Below are 19,292 nucleotides of genomic sequence, written 5' to 3'. Positions count from 1 at the left end.
CATACGATGTCACTGCCACAGCCATTCCTATACATTTCAGGACAAATGGTTTAGTGTTTGTAATCATGAAGATTAAAGCACCAGAATCCCCTTGTTCCAGGGATGGGAATTTCTCATCTTGAGGTAAAATTTCTATTTGCTTATACATTTTGAATGAAAACGGCCTTTTGTTCATATGTTTGTCTTTTGCGCCTATTATTTTGGCATCGTCGTCTACTCTGAATGCCAAACTTCCCCGGTGTTGATAGATCCTATTGTTAATCCACTCTTTGCTCCAATCTTTAGGACTGGTTTATGAAAATTATCCTCTGTGATTTTTTCCGTCTCACCGTTTTCAAACTCTAGTTCGCTTTCTTTTGGCAATCCTGACAAAGATAGAAATCATTACAAAGTCTTTTTATCATCAGATTACCTGAACGACATGTTACAAAAAGCAAAATTATCCGAGAAAAAATACATATAAATATTTATTCAAAGAGAGTAACAGAAAAATTCTTAGATAAAGATGTAATTTTTCAATGTTTTCATTGTCATTAGGACAGGAAAGATTCATGAGGGTTATATAACCCATTTATTTGTTTTTCTTTAAGATTTTCTATACTCTCCCCTTTTTTCTTATACAACAAATTTTGAATCTAAATAATTTCTGAAAATTAAAACCTTGCTTGCTTAAAAATATTTTTTTTGTCATTCATATTTTTATTTCCGTCATAACATGCATTTTTATACAAACATTACAGAACTACAATAGAATGGCATAAAAACAAATATTCTATATGATAGATAAAAGAGATCCATTTGAACAATTTTGAAAAATAGACAGCATTTTTTTTTCGTAACATTTAAACCTTCATTGACTGAGAAATGTTTTCAAAAAATCCCAACTTTGCTTTATCATGTCTGCTTTCTTATGAGAGAGAGAAAAGGAGGAAAAAAGCTCTATAGTTCTATAATATCTAAGTACTTCCAAATAAGCATAAAAAGACGGTGTTATATTTTTCCATTTACAATTCATTATATATTGCTTTGCAACCAGAATGATTATGTTCAAAGTTCTGAATTCAGTTTCACTAGAACTTTTATATCCAAATATGATTTCTTCAGCAGTAAATTTAATAATTAAACCACATGTATTTCGAAGTTGATCTCTTAAATTAGACCATAAAGTAACGGAATATGGACACAAGCACAATAGATGAATAATTGTTTTTTTAGTATCATGGCAAAAAGAACAAAGTTCTGTTTCGGCTAATTTGCATTTCATAAGTTTGCTATTTGTAAAAATTATTTGATGTAAAAGCTTAAACTGAAAGCATCGAAGCTTTGTGTCCTTTGTTATTAAATAGGGTAAAGAAAAAGAGTCTTTCCATTTATTTTCATTAATATGTATTGAAAGTTTTTCCTCCCATTTCTTTAAAGCCATTGAGGGGGACTCTGTTATCTTTTCAACAAACTTTTTATAAAAGTGTTTTGTAACTTTCATATTTTTTTGAAGTTTCAAAATATTTTCACTTTTAATTTCATTCAATTTTTGGTGATGTTTAATCGTTTGCTTCCAATATTTAGGGATTGCTGATAATAGTCCGTTATATTCAACGGAATTTATGTTTAAATTGTATGCATTTTTAAATTGGATGAAATTCATGAAATCGCCATTTTCCATGATTAAGTCATTAATGAAAAAAAATACCATTGGCTATCCATTTTCGTTTAAATACGTATTTTTTCCCTACTTTGATATCATTATTAAGCCATAGTGGTTTACTTAAAATTTCACAAGGGGCTGTGGTAGAGTTTTGACCAACCTTTCCCCAAGCTATTAATACACTTTTCCAGAATGGATTAAATTTGTTTGAAATGGTTTCTAAACCTTCGTATCTGAAATACCACATTTTTTCATTTCCGAATTTTTGTGTCGTGTCCGAGAGCAAGAGTTTCCATGGGGAATTGATAGAAGAGTCAAGTACTTTCTTGACCCATGATATTTTCAAAGCTTGACAGAAGGATGCTAGATGAGGAACCTTAAGCCCTCCGTTTTCTGTTGAATTATATAGAACTGTACGTTTGATCTTGTCTGGTTTGCCTTCCCATATGAATTCAAAAAACATATTTTGAAGTTTCTTTAAAAAATCTGCAGGTGGGTCCGGGAGAACTGTAAAAAGTTGAACAAGAATTGGTAAAACCAATGTTTTGAGCACTGTAACTTTTCCAATAAGTGTGAGGTTTCTAAAAGACCAATCATGAATAAGCTTTTTGACCGCTTGCAACTTTTCCTCATAATTACTATAAGTAATATCAGGTTTGTTTAGTTCAAAAGTTATACCTAAGAGTTTAAATTTACCATCATGGTTCCACATTATGTTTTGTTTTGTGTTAATCTCTTGACCACAGCCCCTTTTTGCACCAATCCATAAAGCCTGTGTTTTTTCAAAATTAGGTTTTAGTCCAGAGCAAGCAGCAAAGGAATTTATACATTTTAATGCTAAATTAAGGGATTTTTCATCGTCTGCGAGCGCTAGAGAGGTATCGTCTGCATATTGGCTGACTAGATATTCTGAATCATTAATATTAATTCCATTAATATCTGGATTGTTTTTTAAGGAGGCGCTGAGGAGCTCTACCACTAGAATAAATAGATAAGGCGAAAGAGGGTCCCCCTGTCTTACACCTCTTCCTATTGTAAAAAAAGACGAAAAATGACCATTGTTAAGCACACAGCTAGATATATTGATAGAGTAGTTTGAATCATTTAATTTTTGATCTCCCAAAGTTGAAGAATTCTAAAGTTTTAAAAATAAAGTTCCAATTGACGGTATCAAAAGCTCTTTCAAAATCTAATAATAAAAGTATGCCAGGAATATTTTCTTCTTCTGTTTTTTGAATCAGATCATAAGACGAGTGCATTCTCCGACATACCTGTTTTTAATGAAACCCGCCTGTGTTTGACTTACAAGTTTTGAAATGTATTTTTTAACCCTGTTTGCAATGCATGCAGAAGTTAACTTATAATCCACATTAAGAAGAGATATCGGTCGCCAATTCTTTAAATACAGTTTTGATTTGCCACTTTTAGGAAGGCAGGTTATCACTCCCTGTCTTTGTGAAACCGACAGGGAATCTATAGAATATGCATAGTTTATAGAGTTAAGTAAATACTTATATATATCTTTCCAGAAGAATTTATAGAATTCATATGTAAAACCATCAAGTCCCGGTGATTTTCCGTTTTTTGCATTTTGTAATGCAAAAAGAAGTTCCTCTTTTGTGATTAGTCCTTCTAGTTCATTTTTTTCATCTTCTGTAAGCTTTTCAATATACTCATTTTTATTGTCAAAAAAAATTTCATCATCTTCTTTTGTTATTATGTGATCACCAGCAGTATACAACTCTTTATAAAAAATTTCCTGAGCCTTTAAAATTTCCGAAAGTTGTGTGATTTCAAAGTCATCAATTATAATTTTGGGGATGATTTTTTCTGTATAATTTCGTTTCTCCAGGTTACAGAAATATTTGGTACTTTTCTCCCCTTCTACATTCCATTTTGCCTTTGCCCTGATAACAATACCTTTCACTTTGTCTTCTCTTATTTGCTTTAACTCATTTTCTGTTTTAACGGTTTCTAATTTAATTTCCTCTGAAAGGGGCTTTTCATACAGACTTCGTAATTTTTTCTCAAGCCCTACCTCTGTTTTATCTCTACTGCGTTTCTTAAATGAGGTATATGATATGGTTTTGCCTCTTATCATTAATTTTAAAGTTTCCCAAAGTAATTGATCACTAATTGTACAGCTATTATTTGTATCATATTGCGAAATAGTTTCTGAAATGCATTCTTTAACAATTTGGACATAAGTCTGATCATATAGTAAACTATTATTAAATTTCCAGCTGCCTCTTCCTCGAATTTGGTTTGTGAACTTGAAGCAAATTTCAATAAAAGAGTGATCAGACTTGTACGCATACCCGATGTCCGATTTCATCGTACAAAGTTGGAGATCAGCGGAGATTAAGAAGTAATCTAATCTAGCCTGCTTGCTCTTCGGGCCATGCCATGTAAATCTAGATATATCAGGGTTATTTTCCCTCCATATATCAATCAGATCCAAATCTGGTATCATTTCTAAAATACGTTCTCTGGCGTTAGGATTGTTTTGATGTTTGTAGTTGCTAGTATCTTTTTGATAGTCTAACGGTACATTAAAATCTCCCCTGATTATAATAGAGTCATTCCCAATTGCTTCTATCTTGCGGTGAATTGAAGTATAAAAGTTTGGATTATCCTCATTCGGACCGTATAAAGCAACTAAGGTAAAATTTTTATTGAAACATTTTAAATCTAAAATAATGAAATTCCCATTTGTGTCAATAATTTCTTTACATATTTCAAATTCAAGGGAGTTTTTAAATAAGATTGCAACTCCTCTGCTGCTGCTACTGTTTGAACTAAACACCCCTTTAAATCCCCATTCAGTTTTCCAGATGGCTTGTGTTTCTGTCGTGCTATGTGTATCTATCAAGAAAATTGCTTAAAAATATTGATTTAAACATTTTTTTTTTGGTTCTTTCTTACCAAGATTTGATTTACAAGATTTCTATTTTGAGTCGAACCCCTCCCTTTTATTGCCTTTGTTTTTACCTGCATTTATTAATTATTGTGGGATATTGTAAGAACTGAAAAATCTGCCGTTTTCTGGGTTCCTATCTTTTATTTCAATCACTGCAGCATCAACGCTCACTGAGCTTGAATCATTGTGAATAAATGAAGCATCATAGAGGAGACCGACAATTCTTCTTTCCTGAACGATAGCAGGGCTATCATATATATTTATTTCACGGCGTTTGATGGTTTCTTCTATGTTACCACGGTTGAGAGTTTCCTTATCCATTACAACATGCGCACAAATGAGAAATCCTTTTCTTTTCGCATCGATGTGAACAAAACCACCCAAAGTCCGCTTTGTTTAGCATACTCTGTTCCAATCCCTTCTCCTATTTGGAGAGGGTTTCCAGCCATTGAGCACGCACCTTCTCGGACATCAACTTTGTAATTATCTAAACATTCGGGAAACTTGTTTTCGCCTATAGGAATTATACCCTTTACGTGGCAAAATATAGTTATGCATGGTATCCTTTCAACAACCTTGTGGACGTTTCCCCAAAAACAAGCAGTTGATGCTCTAACCATTGTTATATTTGTGTGATTTGCAAAGAGAGATTCACGTTTGCATTTCGAAATTTAATAGGGCGGTAAATTTTATTTTTTGCTGCATACGAAATCAGTTGCCTTCCCTCATCATTAAAATCCTTTTCTCTGCGAAGAACAATGCATAACCCTAAAAAGTCTTTGGTGTCTAGTTTTGGTTTCGGAGCCTCTACGACACATACAATACTGTCTACTATGGATGGAATTTGAAAATTTTCTGTCTTCCAAACCAAATATGATGTACAACTGAGGCTTGCATATATATTCTTCTAAAACAATGAGCTACTTCACTTAGTAGCATTTTTGTTAATTTTACTTCGCCACAATCGATCACTTGCTTGAGAGCTTTTGTAAGCCACTAAAAAGAATCCTTCTTTGCAAATGCCATCGCAATTTTTATCAAGTCACTATCTGGTTTTTCTAAACCTTTTTCTAAAACTTGCTTCAAGAAGGGAATAGAGGGCTTTTCTTTGCAGCGCAGGCTCTGAAACGAAACTCTGAAAAGGGTTTTCCATTTAAAATCTTCCGAACAGTTTACAAAAGTGTGACCACAATGTATAAATGATTTACAGGAGTTCATTTTAAGTAGACCATCTAAGTCCAAGGATAATTGTTCAGACAAAGATTCTCTCTCAACGAATATTATTGATTCATTGAACATGTAGACATTTGTTTCTGAATTCTTTCTGGTACAAGAAAGTAAATCCAAAGCATTGAATAGTTTACTGCCCCTATTGTCTTTTCCTAAAGTTTTATATGCACACTCTCCTCTTAGTAAAACTTTCCCGTCATTGACATCGTGGTTTGTGAGCAATGTGATATATTTCCTCTCATCTTTTATATGGTATGATAAGAAAAGAAAAATGAATAAGTAATAAGACGAACTTTTTTCATTTCTCATACTATTGAAAAACATTGATCTGAGACACGGCTCTAAACCATTAATGTTCACAGCAAGGCTTCTATCAAAAAATTCTAAAAACAGTTTACTTGAAAACAATTCCAACTGCCAAATTGATTCGAAAAAATCTTTTGAAGGTCGATTTTTAAGCTCTACACAGTAACTTTGTATTATTTTGCTAATTAAACTTCCAATGCTGATGTTATTTTCTTCTAAAAAGTTTTTGGAAGTACATTTCACCAGTAAGTATACTGGGCATGATTCAATAAACTTCAGTGGGTTTCTTTGGAACAAAACATGTATTATAGCGTCTGAGATTTGCGAATCTCTGAAAAAGAATGACTCGGATTGTTTTAAGAAGTACACATCAACAAAACTTCTAGCAATAGTCAAGATAGTATGAACGCTAAAATTATCCACAGATATTCCACAAATTATTGCAAGACTCTTAGAGAATGAAAAACAATTTGGACCTTCTAGAATTTCTGCTTCCTTTAAGATTCCATCCTTCATGAGCATCATTCCCAGAACAAAAAGACATCTACCATCCATTTTCGAAAAGTGTTTTCTTAAAACCTGAACAGATTGATAAAAAATATATCACTAGTAATTGATGTTAATGATCCACAGAGTCTGCAACATTCAGGAAATCCAAAACATTTTTTGCTTGACCACGCAATATAAGTTTTATTTTTTAAGTTCAATCTGCAGTGACTGTCCAGAATTTTTTATTTTTCTTCGAAAGAAAATTCCTCCGAGAAATCAATAACATTTTCTTCTTTTATCCAGCCAGAAGAAGGAAATTGCATCTGAAGAAATTTTTTCACCTCTTTTTGCATTATTATGATAATCTGCGTGCGAGAAACTCCACATTGTCAATCAAAACATACTCCAGTGAATCTATTAACTCTTGAAAGAAAGTGTCAAACCTTATGTGGTCAAATAGTCGATCAACCATGATTACCTGGAATTTAGTTGTAGCGATGTTAAGTTTGCTAACATCGAACGTTTGATTAATTGTATATTGTAACTTTCCTCTTTCTCCATTCTTCTGTTTTTGTAAAGATTTCATATAATTTAAAGCTGCAAAAGATTTTCCATCGCCAGGAAGACCAGTTAGGAAAGCAAAGTGACACTGGGTGAAATAAGCAGTTTCCCATCTTGGGAAACTATATGGAAACCACATGGAAACCTCATGTTTACATCATGTTTCCTAGTGGTTTCCGCAGCGGATGCCAGGTTATTCCGTCAAGTTTCCGTACCACGGAAACTACTACGCTCCGATTCCATAAGGTATCCCGAACCACGGAAACCTCAGGAAACCTGAAGTTTCCTGAGCCTCCATGTAGTTTCCCGTAATGGGAAACCTGAAGATTCCACTGGTTTCCATAATTAGGAAACTATGTGGAATCGGAGCGTAGTGGTCTCCATGGAATGGAAACTTGATGGAATCCTCAGATTTCCCATGAACGGAAACTAGAGGAAACCTCGTGATTCCTCAAGTTTCCATGACTCAGGAAACTATATGGAATTGGAGCGTAGCGGTTTCCGTGTGATGGAAACTTGGTGGAATTATCTGGTGTCTCATAAAAGGAAATTACAGGGAAACATCAAGATTCCCTTATTTTTCTGAGACGGGAAGCAACGTGTAATTGTGGTGTAATAGTTTCCATACCATGGAAACTACAGGGTAGGTTGAGCATTTCAATTTCGAAAAATGATTGACAAGCAACTGGAAGCTCAAGGATCCCTGTATTTTCCATGGTTAGTCTTTCTTATCTAGAACGTGAAAAGAGAACAGCAGGTTTAAATCAAAATATATATTATTAATTTCCTTGGTAAACTGTGTTTTCTTTTCAAAATCTATCAAGAAAATGTATAAAAAGGAAAAAGCATTATCATATCATATGTTTAATAATTCATTTGATGTGCAAAAACATTATTTGAAAATGATATCAAAATAAATAAAATCATATATCTTGGTACACAATGAAGTAGTCTTTCACATCTAAGTCCATTCATAAAAACTTCTTTAAATACTCTATACTTCTTTCAACATCAGCTTCCTTTGTATTTTCTTCACATCATCTGCAATCTGCAATATATTTTCATATAAAATTATTATTTGATGTAAGAATTGTATGCTTGAATATTATTTAGAAATCTTACAAGAGCACTCAATGTCCTTTAATGTACCAATATCAGTGATTATAATTAGTTTAAATCTTTAAATTTAATGACATGAAATCCGAATAATGAACATTACATAGCAAGGTTTTAAGCCAGATTAATATTAAAGCAGGTAAGATTGAGAATATGACCATCTCGTACATGTAGAACACTGCTTTTAGTTGAGTGAATTGGAGAGAAATGTGCTCTGGACAAGGATATTACGAATCTTTTTTTTTCTTATTGACATTTGACCTAGAAATTTTGTTAAAGATCACTAAAAACCCTTCATCCCATGGCACACCAAGGGAGAAAAATTATGCTCTGGACAAGGACTTTAAATAAAGATATATAGTGTGTTTTGATACTGACCTTTGACCTTGATAATTGGTCCAAGGTCACTTTTTACCCTCCATCCACAGGCACTCTATGAGTTAAATTTGAGTGAGATTGGGCTAAGAGGAGAAAAAATATACTCAGGACAAGTGATATCAGATGGACAGACAGATCATCTCATGGCATCTGCAGAACAGGACCCTAAAAAAACAATGCACATACATGTTAAGCTATATCCATACAAGTCAATATGAGTTCATCATATGTTGCATTGCATACACATGCTTTAATCATGTTTAATACCTTATGAATAATTTCATATTGCATGTACACTCAGTTTACATACAAATAATCTAAATTTCATCAAAAACAACCAACATATCAGCCATTCAAGATTTAACTTATCAACATTCAGTACAAGTTCTATATGCTATATCATATGTACAGACACATACTAGTATTATTTACCTGCATTCTAAATCTTATTTTATGTCATTGAAAATTAAGGCGATAGCCATTACCGATAACCAGTTTTTACCCCCAATTTACATACACGAATGTTGTAATGTTTGTTCAAAACTTCTCATTTATAAATATTATCTTATAGTATATTTAGTTAACAAATACCTACAGTTAAAGCTTCAAAGTGTTTCATTGAATATTTTAGAAATTACAGTCATCAAAATACTGACCAGCCAGAAATCAGTAAATTTTTATTTTTCATTTTTTCTTGTTTCATTTAACATATTTCAATGTTAGAAAGTTTTAGTAAGTTATAATACTTACTATTTAGCATAGCATACAGTTGAACTTTGGCATCTTGAATACCACAGATATGTCGAAGTAATTTGGAAGTATTCTTTAAATATTTTACTCCTGATATCTCGAATCCTCAAATATATGTATCACAAAATAATTTTAATTGAACTTTGAACCTTGACAAAAGGACTCTTAAACAAATATTCATTATTCTTAAAATAAAGTCTACAGGTTACAAAATTATAAGTTGCTCAACAATGATCATATCAATAATATCTGAAAGAGTTGATCATTTCCCCTTGGGGTGAAGGGGGGGGGGGGGGGGGGGGAGGGGGCTTCCTCTGTACAATTTAAAATATCCTTACTTTGTGTCAACCTTGGTCAAAATTAGTGGTTCTTGAGAAGAAGTTGAAAATGTATGATGGATCGACAGTTTGATGGACAAAAGACAAAACAAAAGGTATCAAAAAAGTTCACTCGAGTTTTTAGCTCGGGTGAACTAAAATCCTCACTGCATGGTGTATATTATGCTAGACATCATCCAGACAGAAAATTTTATAGAGAAGTGAAAAAGACTCCAAGCCATACAACTTCATAAGGCCAAACAAAAAAATATGTTTGTTTACTGTTACATGCTGAAATAAAATAGGGTTGGTAGGTAGATTAAGATGCATGTAAAAGTTAAACTGATGAATGAGTGACTTATGGATTTTTACAACGAAAAAAAATTTGGGTTGGCTATTAGATATTTGGCCGGGGGGGGGGGGGGGGGGAGGGAGGGGTAACCATAAACAATCATTTTTTTTTTATTATGCCTAACCTGTTGTAGTTTGCAGCTGGTAGTTCAACATTCCAATTAAAATTGGAATCAAGTTCTTTTCTTTTAATGCAATTGTCATACATGCCTATTTATGATTGAATTTATTACCACTTACCACATGATCACATCTTGATTCATCATACATCTTTAGTTACTGGTTCTCCTTTAATGTCAATTTTCTTCTCTCTGAAAGAATATATTATGTACAGTTACTACACTGTATTGCATTCTGATTCAGGGATTTATCAGCACCTTCTCAGGGGGCCGAAATTCGGCCCCATTCCCAATTGAAAATGAGTTCAGTTTTTCCCAATTTGGCAGTATTTTTTCCCAATTGATGACAATACTTTAACACTTCGTTATCTTTGAAAAAACAAAGAGTAAAATTGTCAGATTGTCTGTAATTTTCATCTATATAACTCATTTAGCAAAGCTACAGTCATAACACATGTTTAAAAACACTGTAAAAACATTAGGAGTGAAACGGTTCACCGCGGTATCAATTCACCGCGGTATTTTTTCTCGGTTTGATACACGGTGCAAAATCTCTAATTTTCGGTTCGGTTCATTTTCGGTCGGGATCGTTATTCAGTCGGGTTTGGCATAAGGTAAAACACGTTACTCAGTATAAATAATTATAGAAAACCTAAATTTTTGATGACTGATAGCTTGTAAAATAAATTTTGACAGTCAAATAATTTTAATCAATTTCTTCTAGTCAATTTGCAAATAAAATTCGTAAAATATGCGACTAGATTTAGAAAAAGAAAGCATAAAACAACGTTGAATTTGTTTCATTCTATCAAAATGTATCGTATCGAAAATAACCGAACCGAGACAAAATTATACAATACGTATCGAACCGTGAAGGAGGTGTATCGTTTCACCCCTAAAAAACATCGCCAACTTTTAATCAGAATTTCCTCTGTTTTTCTGAAAAAGGTGATATTGTGTAATTGAATAGATTTATTAAGTTATTTCCACCTACTCAATTGATCTACGAGTGAATGGTAAGGACTGTAGGCATTATTTCAGATAGAAAAATATATTTTCAATGTTTTAATACATATTAAAAGAGGACTTTGAGAAAAAGTGTACTTAGTACAATTTTTTGCAGGAGGTTTATAATCTCCAGAAACATATTCTATAATGACATAAGTTGGAATCTCATACATACATGTACTACCCTAAGTTGTATAGGTAAATACTTTATACTCATTGAAGTCAATTTTACTTTTATTAGTCTATTATTCATAATTGATCTTGTTTGATGAAGTTGGATCAGTTAGGATTTAATTGTCTGTTTGGTTTCCCAAATTAGAGTTCCTGCTAAAATGTTAAATAAATTACACCTGAATACATGATTTAAGCGATATTTTAAAATTTTTCCCAATTTCATAAAAAAGCCGATAATTTTTCCCAATTCCCCAAAAATGGCGTTTCCCAAAATAGGCTGATAAATCCCTGTGATTTCACTTATAAGACCAACAATAAACAAGAGTCCTAGGGGCCACTTTGCTCACCTGAGCACTTTGGGTAGGAAAAAACATAAATCAGTTCTGTATTTAAAAGTTTAAATATAAAAGTGGTTCAGAGGGAGGGGGGTTATGAATTCTATACTTTCGAAGGATGCTTTTGAATTAATATGATACATATAAGCATTGCTGTTCTTAAGAAGAAAATTTTTATTGATATATTCCTTTTCTTCCTTTTTACAGTAAAACTCGGTTATAACGAAGTCACTGGGATCTGTGAAATTACTTCGCTATATCCTTAATTTGTTATATCCATATAAGGAATTAGTAGAATTTATTTAGCTGGGGATCCAAGAAAACTTCGCTATATCCGTGAATTCGCAATGTCCGTGTTCATACTAAATGAGTCTTACTGTATAACTATGATCCCCTGTTATGGCCCCTTTATTCTCCTTGGGAGGGACGGGTGAGTGTCATGATTTGAATAAATTGAATCTACATTACTTCAGGATGCTTTTATATTATTATGACCAATTTTGACTATATTGGTCTTGAGAAGAATTTTGAAGATCTTTCCTATGTATCAGTATTTTTAGTAAAATGTTGATCACCGATTGTGGCCCCATCCTACCCATGGGGGTCATGATTTGAACAAACTTGCATCTACACTACCTGAAGATGCTTCCATATAAATATGACAAATCATGGCTTTGCTGTTCTTGAATAGAAGAAATTTCTAAGATTTTTCCTATGTACTTTGATCATTCATTGTAGCCCCGTCCTACCCCGGGGGTCATGATTTGAACAAACTTGAATTTACACTAGCTGAGGATGTTTCAACATAAGTTTCATCTTTCCTGATACAGTGGTTCTAGTGAAGAAGATTTTCAAAGATTTTATCCTATGTATTCCTACGTAAAACTTGATCATCAATTGTGGCCCCACCCTACATCCGGGGGTCATGATTTAAACAAATTTGAATCTACACTTCCTGAGGATGCTTCCAAATAAGTTTAATTTTTCCTGGCCCAGTGGTTCCGGAAAAGAAGATTTTAAATGATGCCATTAATTTTTCATTTATTTGTAATTATCTCCCCTTAGAAGAAGATATGGTTCTTCATTTAAATAAAGTTGAATCCCCTTTACCCAAGGATACTTTGTAGCAAGTTTGATTGAAATTGGCCCTGTGGTTCTTGAGAAGAAGATTCAAATGTGAAAAGTTTAAGACAATGACAGCGACATACAAATTTTGATCAGAAAAGCTCATTTGAGCCATTGGCTAAGGTGAGCTATGACTGATTTCTTTGGTGTACTCCAAAAGATCCATCAAAATCACCCCAACCCAATCATTTTTTTAAGTATTTTAATTTTACTTCATTTTTTTTTTTGGTTTCAGGGAAATAAAGTTTGTTTCATTATAAAGTTGAGGTTTATAATTTCTCCAAGACACTTGTTTTAATGAGAGCAATAAATATTAAACCTGTCTAGCTGTCCAGTGTGTAATGAAACATCAATAAATTTCTAATTCTGTGTTTTTGTATGACAAAAAATCAATTTGTTAGATACTGCCAAAAAAAAATCTACCTAGCTACTTACCTATTTTACAAAATTTGGGTCTAAGTACACAGGGTTGTCCCTAAGAATTGAAATAGAAGGGGACATTTAAAACGTAGAAGGGGAACTGGGGTTCCTCCCTTACTGGGGAGTTTAGGAGGAATATCGAAATAACCGGGGGATTATTTACATCATTATAGTTGGGGAAATTCCTCGGCCCCCGTGTCTTAGAGACAACCCTGAGTACATCTGATCAAACAAAAGTATTTTTAATAATGGCCAAAACTTCAACAACTACCAGGGAGGAATAAAATAAACAAACAAAAATTTATCGTTATCATACAACATACAGGTAAACTTCGTTATCTCGACATCAACGGAACCATCGGAAAATGTCGAGATATCCGAGGTGTCGAGATATCAGAGTTGAGACTTGGCGTCTAAGATTTCATAGCATACCAAAACAGACAAGCTCATTTTAAGTACATGACTTTAATATAGACTGTAGCTCAACATATTTCAGAATTCCCTCTATTTTTATTAAAAATCTAAGATTCTGAAGTTATTATAAAACGTGTTCTTTATCGAAATCTTTCCAAATTCACAAAGTTTCAGTACAAAGTTACAGCATTGAGCTGCATTTGCATGTAACTTGCCTTTTCCTCAGAACAGGATACGAAATGCGCTCTATAAACTTCGAACCGTATAAAGTCGACATCCGATATACGGTAAAAAAAAAATAAATGCGGATTATTTTTTCTTATTTCATTCGGGAAGAGTGTACATTAAAATTAATTTTTTTTAAAGAGATTTGAGTATCTAAACTAACGTAGTGATGTTACAGATACACGAATTACGCTGATTCGGTCAATCGTGTCGTTAATTGGATTGTTTCCTGGTGAATACATTTTATCTACAAAATATCATTAAAACATTTTTTTAATTCCTTAGTTTGAATTATTCAGTGTGTTTGTTATTCATTGTAATTTGGTTATCTTTTTCAAATTTAATAGTTAGGTTTCGATATAAATAACAGTCTGTACATCTACGCAGAATCATGTAGATTTAGCAATGATATTACCCAAGCTCAATTTACTTCTCAAAGACGCCGAAGGGGCTTGGGGTTCACCTACAAACACAGTCTATAGAATTAATTAAGCAGCGTGCAGTCAAAACATGGGTGTGAAAGGTGTGAAACTTTGACGACGTCGAGATACCCGGAGTCGTCCGTGCGTGACGAGCGACCCTATCAGACAAACAGTTAGGTTCAGTAGAGCAGAAAATTGCTGATGTCGACATATACCAGGTAAATTTTGCTCTTGGGACTGTGAATATACGTCGAGATAACCGGGGTTGTCGACATTACCGAGGTCGACATATCAGAGTTTTTGCAAATCAATTATATAGTAAATACTGCCGGGACCGCGGAAGGATGTCGACATATCCCAGGTTGTCGACATATCCGATGTCGAGATACCGAAGTTTACCTGTATATCAAACAAAAATTTCAAACAAATGAGGATTCACTTATTTTTACCATTAGACTTCTATGATGTTGCAACCACCATCAATAACTGATGATTGTTACTCAGATGATTCATTTGCATTACTTGAAATACTATCAAAAATGATCAGTATTTGTACATCTTGTAGGCTTATTATTTTTAACATTTTCAGTAAATCTCTCAGCAGGTCACACATGAGAAATTTTGTGTTTTGAACAGTAAACTATTTCAATTTACAATCTATCACTAGATTGTTAAACAGTTGTTATATTATTATAGACAGTACTTACAAACCAATACATTTTCCCTATACATATCATCATTATGCATATATAAATAAGGGTTGTTTATGACTTCGTAAGATGTATATGTACTCTAGTTACAGACAATCTATTTAAATTGTTCTAATGATTCTTCATAATTTCTAGTATTATCTGCCAAATAAAGGCGGCTTACAACATGTACAATAGTCAGAACTCTCTCTTTTAAATTTCCATCGATGATGATGTCCTTCGTGAATAATCTGATAAGTTGAGATTGCGGACACTTTTTGTTTAAATATTGATGACTTAATCGTAATTTAGTAGGAGAAATAATTCATTTTTACCTTGTCGTTACATCATAAAAAGTTCCAGAAGTCCAAGAGTACGACAAGTTGCATTCCGAGAACACATGTATTCAAACCGGATATACGTTTGTCTGATTAACAAAGAAACCATATTCGATACAAACATTATTATCCGGTTTAACAACGAAAAAAAAATTTCATACACTTTTCATTTATTTATAGAGAGAGAGAACTATTATAGTAAGCATTCATTTTCATTAAAAAAAAATCTACAAAGGCGAAACGTTAACATACAGCATGGAAAAAGACAAATGTGGTGCCATAGGGCCTAACTATACAAAGTCTACCATCTATACATCTATGATTGAACGTAAAAAACTAAATATTGTATAATTCAAGTTTCTCTTTCCGTTTTTTCAATGTGTAAACTAACATATTTAAAACTTTGATATCAAACTTTTCAAAATGGCGTCAAAACGAATGTGGTCTTCGATGGGAAAGATTTGTTCTGCCCAATATTAGTATTATTTACCGTAAAAAGTATATAAAAATATACGTACACTAATCCTTGGTTGTTGATCATTGCATTTTTCATAGTTTTAAAGACACTGGGTGGCGAAAACATCGTTAGCTTTTCACATTTGCACCTTACACCCGAGTCCATCTCCGTCTTGCTCAACTCCAAAAATGGCGCCTCGTGAAAATTAACCAATGAAATTAAAGCCTCTGCAGAGCGATGCATTATGGGAAACGGAACCTGTTTACGTTAATTATGTTAGAGGGTAATAAAAGTTTTTATATATAATATAATTTCCCTATTACGGTGATTATGAGTTCATATCCTTAGTGAAGTTCTTTACTAATCATAGAAAGGGGGTGTTCCTCAATAAATTTGCTGATAATTAGTATACTATAGAAAACAAAGAGGTTTTCTGAGGGTGACCAGAGACATTTTATGTTTCTGGTGTGACCCCTCAAATTATTTGACTTGGGGGGGGGGGGGGTTACGTAGTGCCCATCCAAACAGAAAATGTCCGGTTACCCCCCCCCCCCCCCCCCCCACTTCTTTTTCATTAAATTATTCATTATTCTGATTAATGTATAATGTCACAACGAAAGATGTTAAACCTTTATACATGTATACATGTTTTAAAATTTGAAGCGTCAGAAAATGAATATTAGTTGAGGACCGTAGAAAATGGGGGGGGGGGGGTAGTGGACACGCCATACGTCCCCAAACATATTTTTTGCAGTATAGAAAACAAAGCTAATTTCCTGTTGCGCCCCTCAAAATAAACGTTTGATGACTCTTTTATCAGCTGTTTATTATTTTGTGACAAGAATGTTGTCCTTTGCAATTGAAGTCTGCCGTAAATTTCGATCTGCATTTGGCATGCAAATGAACTACATGACATGTATACAGAACAGTATTTTATTTTTAGTGATGATGGAAAAGTTCGGTGTCAAAAATTGCTAGTTAGTAGAAGGAATCAGGGTATGTTAGACTAGTATACACCAGTGAAAATCAAGACAAAATAATTTAATTACCAGCAAGGACGGTTCAATAATAATAAAGATTTGATGATTTTTTTCTCTTGTTCGGCTTTAGATACTATTTTGAACCCCCTCCTTTTTTGGTTTCGATTTTAGCCTGATATCAATAATAGTCAGTGGACGAAATTGCTGGACTTTTTTCTATTTGCTATATTTTACTTCAAACATCTTTGCCTTTAGTTAAGATAATTCTCACCGTTATAATGTATCAGAATTTTTCACATTAAGTTTGAAAATTGATTTATAAAAAAGAGAGTAAACACAAGGTGAAAAAAACGAATCAATATCTAAGCAAAGGTAGGGAAAACAGTATTTTAATTTGGAAAACACCGACCCGTAGAATGCGGAGGGGGGGGGGAGCGGGGGGGGGGGGCAGGGGGTGAAAGTAAATGGTTATGCTCTTCTTATTTTTTCTTTTTTGTTGGCTTGTCAGATTTTTATGGAAGCCCCCCCCCCCCCTTTTGAAACTGTTGCTACTGACCTGAAATACATACATGTAATTAAAATAAGCTCAGAATTATTGTAGGTAACCAACAATCATGTCCATTGCGTTCAGAATTTTAGTCGTGACTGGTAACAATTTGTCAATATTTGATCATCGGATTTGTTGGTTGGAAAATAATGCCCGGTGTATACTCGTTGATGTGCAGGGCTGTATATATATACGTGGCTTTAGCCGTTCAGCCAGTACCGCCCTGTATCTTTCATATATAACTTTTTTCTGGTAATTTCTGGTAAGGTTTGCTAGTTAAGAACTTTCTGGTAAAGTTTGTGCCCCAAACTGAAATTATACAGGCCTGTGGTTTGAGTAGACAGTTTTCAGTGCAGTTTTTTTTTTTTAATAAGTAATGGTACATTTAGGGGTATAAAAATCAAGAAATGGACGGCATGTATAAAGAAATGTTTGTACATGTAGAAGTATTGACAATCACCACATCAGTACATTATACCTAAATATCGAAAGAAACTATTTCATGGCCGTAGGAACCGGGGGGCACGGGGGGGCCGTGCCCCCCCCCCCCAATAATTTTGCCGATGTATAGATTACTATAGTAAACATAGATACTATAAGCATGTGCCCCCTCAATAAAACCGCCTGATGCCCTTTTTTTTTTTTTTTTTTTTTTTTTTTTTTGCTTGTCAGAAAATTTTTGGTAGTGCCCCCTCAACTGTCAACTGAAAAATGTTTGGCTGTGCCCCCCCCCCCCCCCCAAACTGAAATTGCTTCCTACGGGCCTGTATTTTCTCTCCATTTTTTGAAGGAGAGGAGGGGGCTTAAATTTGAAAGGGGTAACCTTACGTTTATCATAATACACGATTTAAAAATATTAAGTTCTCGCTAAGCATCTACGTGTAAAACAATTAATAATTTTTTTTTCTTCAATGAATTGCCTTAGCATGCAGTTCTTCAGAAGACGTTGTTCTTAAGGAAAAGAAAATCATGTTATATAAATATCATAGACTTTTCTTTATTTAGAGCCAGCATTGGTCTTTGTGTACAAAATGGCTAAATTAAATATACGTGCATGTATGCATTTAAAACCAACATTATTGTAATTCCCTGAGAAAAATGAAGACATATCAGGGTCTGTGTACAGATATATATAAAAATAAGTTATTTAGTTAACACTCATTAATTTTGTATATGAATATTATTCTGCTGTGTTATCTTATCAATGTCTTTGTACAGGACTATATACGAATTTCACACAAAACATTTGTAATTTAGTTCTTATGTTGTATAATAGATCCACCTGCATCCTTTCTCATAAACAATTTGCGAATTAAGCAGGCAACAAAGTTGATAATTAACAATTCTTTCTATGTTTTCAATATTCAAAGTTTACATTGATGTCAAACAAGGACGATTCGTTATTTACCGATTAAGAAATTTTATTTCATTTATCTATGCACTTACAAATTTGTTTAAAAAAGAATTATGATTTAACACATAACGAGAATTTAGATTTATTCTAGACCGATAGAAAAGTATATATAATTTTTAAACGGTTAGGAAATTTTGTTTTTTAATCAGTAATGAAAAAATAAAATACAATTCTTTTTTTCCTTCTCTCATTGAACATCTTAAAATTAATGTAGCTTATTCTATCAATATTCTGTGGTCTTATTGATAATTTAAATTATTTTTTTTAAAACAAATCAATGGCCAGCAGTTATCACCTAAATTTAAACTGAGTTTGTGGAGACTATGTGTATGTACATGCTTGACCACAGCCCATTGTTCCCCTTAGGTAGAAAACCCTCTCAGATCACATAGAATATACAAAAAATACACAGTCGCAGGTGTCTTCGCGACACGTGTCTCCACCTGTGGCACGTGAGAACAGGTGCCCGCGATTACAAGGGTTAGCGCAATGATTGAATTTTATCTGAACAGTTTACACTGATTTTTCTAAAATTAAAAGTTGTATTAAATCTTCTCTTACT

General features: G+C 33.4%; 1 long non-coding RNA gene across 1 annotated transcript; it reads right to left on the bottom strand.

Moving 5' to 3' along the window:
• Positions 1–8,038: 8,038 nt before the first annotated feature.
• LOC133187303 (uncharacterized) lies at positions 8,039–15,358 on the bottom strand. The gene is made up of 4 exons (XR_009721168.1): positions 15,330–15,358; positions 10,304–10,374; positions 8,646–8,810; positions 8,039–8,199 (listed from the first exon to the last, which is right to left on the bottom strand). It is a non-coding gene; the product is annotated as an uncharacterized LOC133187303 (long non-coding RNA).
• Between the last annotated feature and the right edge of the window lie 3,934 nt (positions 15,359–19,292).

Source organism: Saccostrea echinata, unplaced genomic scaffold (genome assembly GCF_033153115.1).
Source record: "Saccostrea echinata isolate AGI-Se365-2 ecotype Australia unplaced genomic scaffold, CSIRO_AGI_Sech_v1 ptg000014l, whole genome shotgun sequence".
In the NCBI taxonomy this organism is placed as follows: domain Eukaryota; kingdom Metazoa; phylum Mollusca; class Bivalvia; order Ostreida; family Ostreidae; genus Saccostrea; species Saccostrea echinata.
The sequence above is the reverse complement of the archived record's forward strand: the minus strand, read 5'-3'. Positions and strand labels throughout refer to the sequence as shown.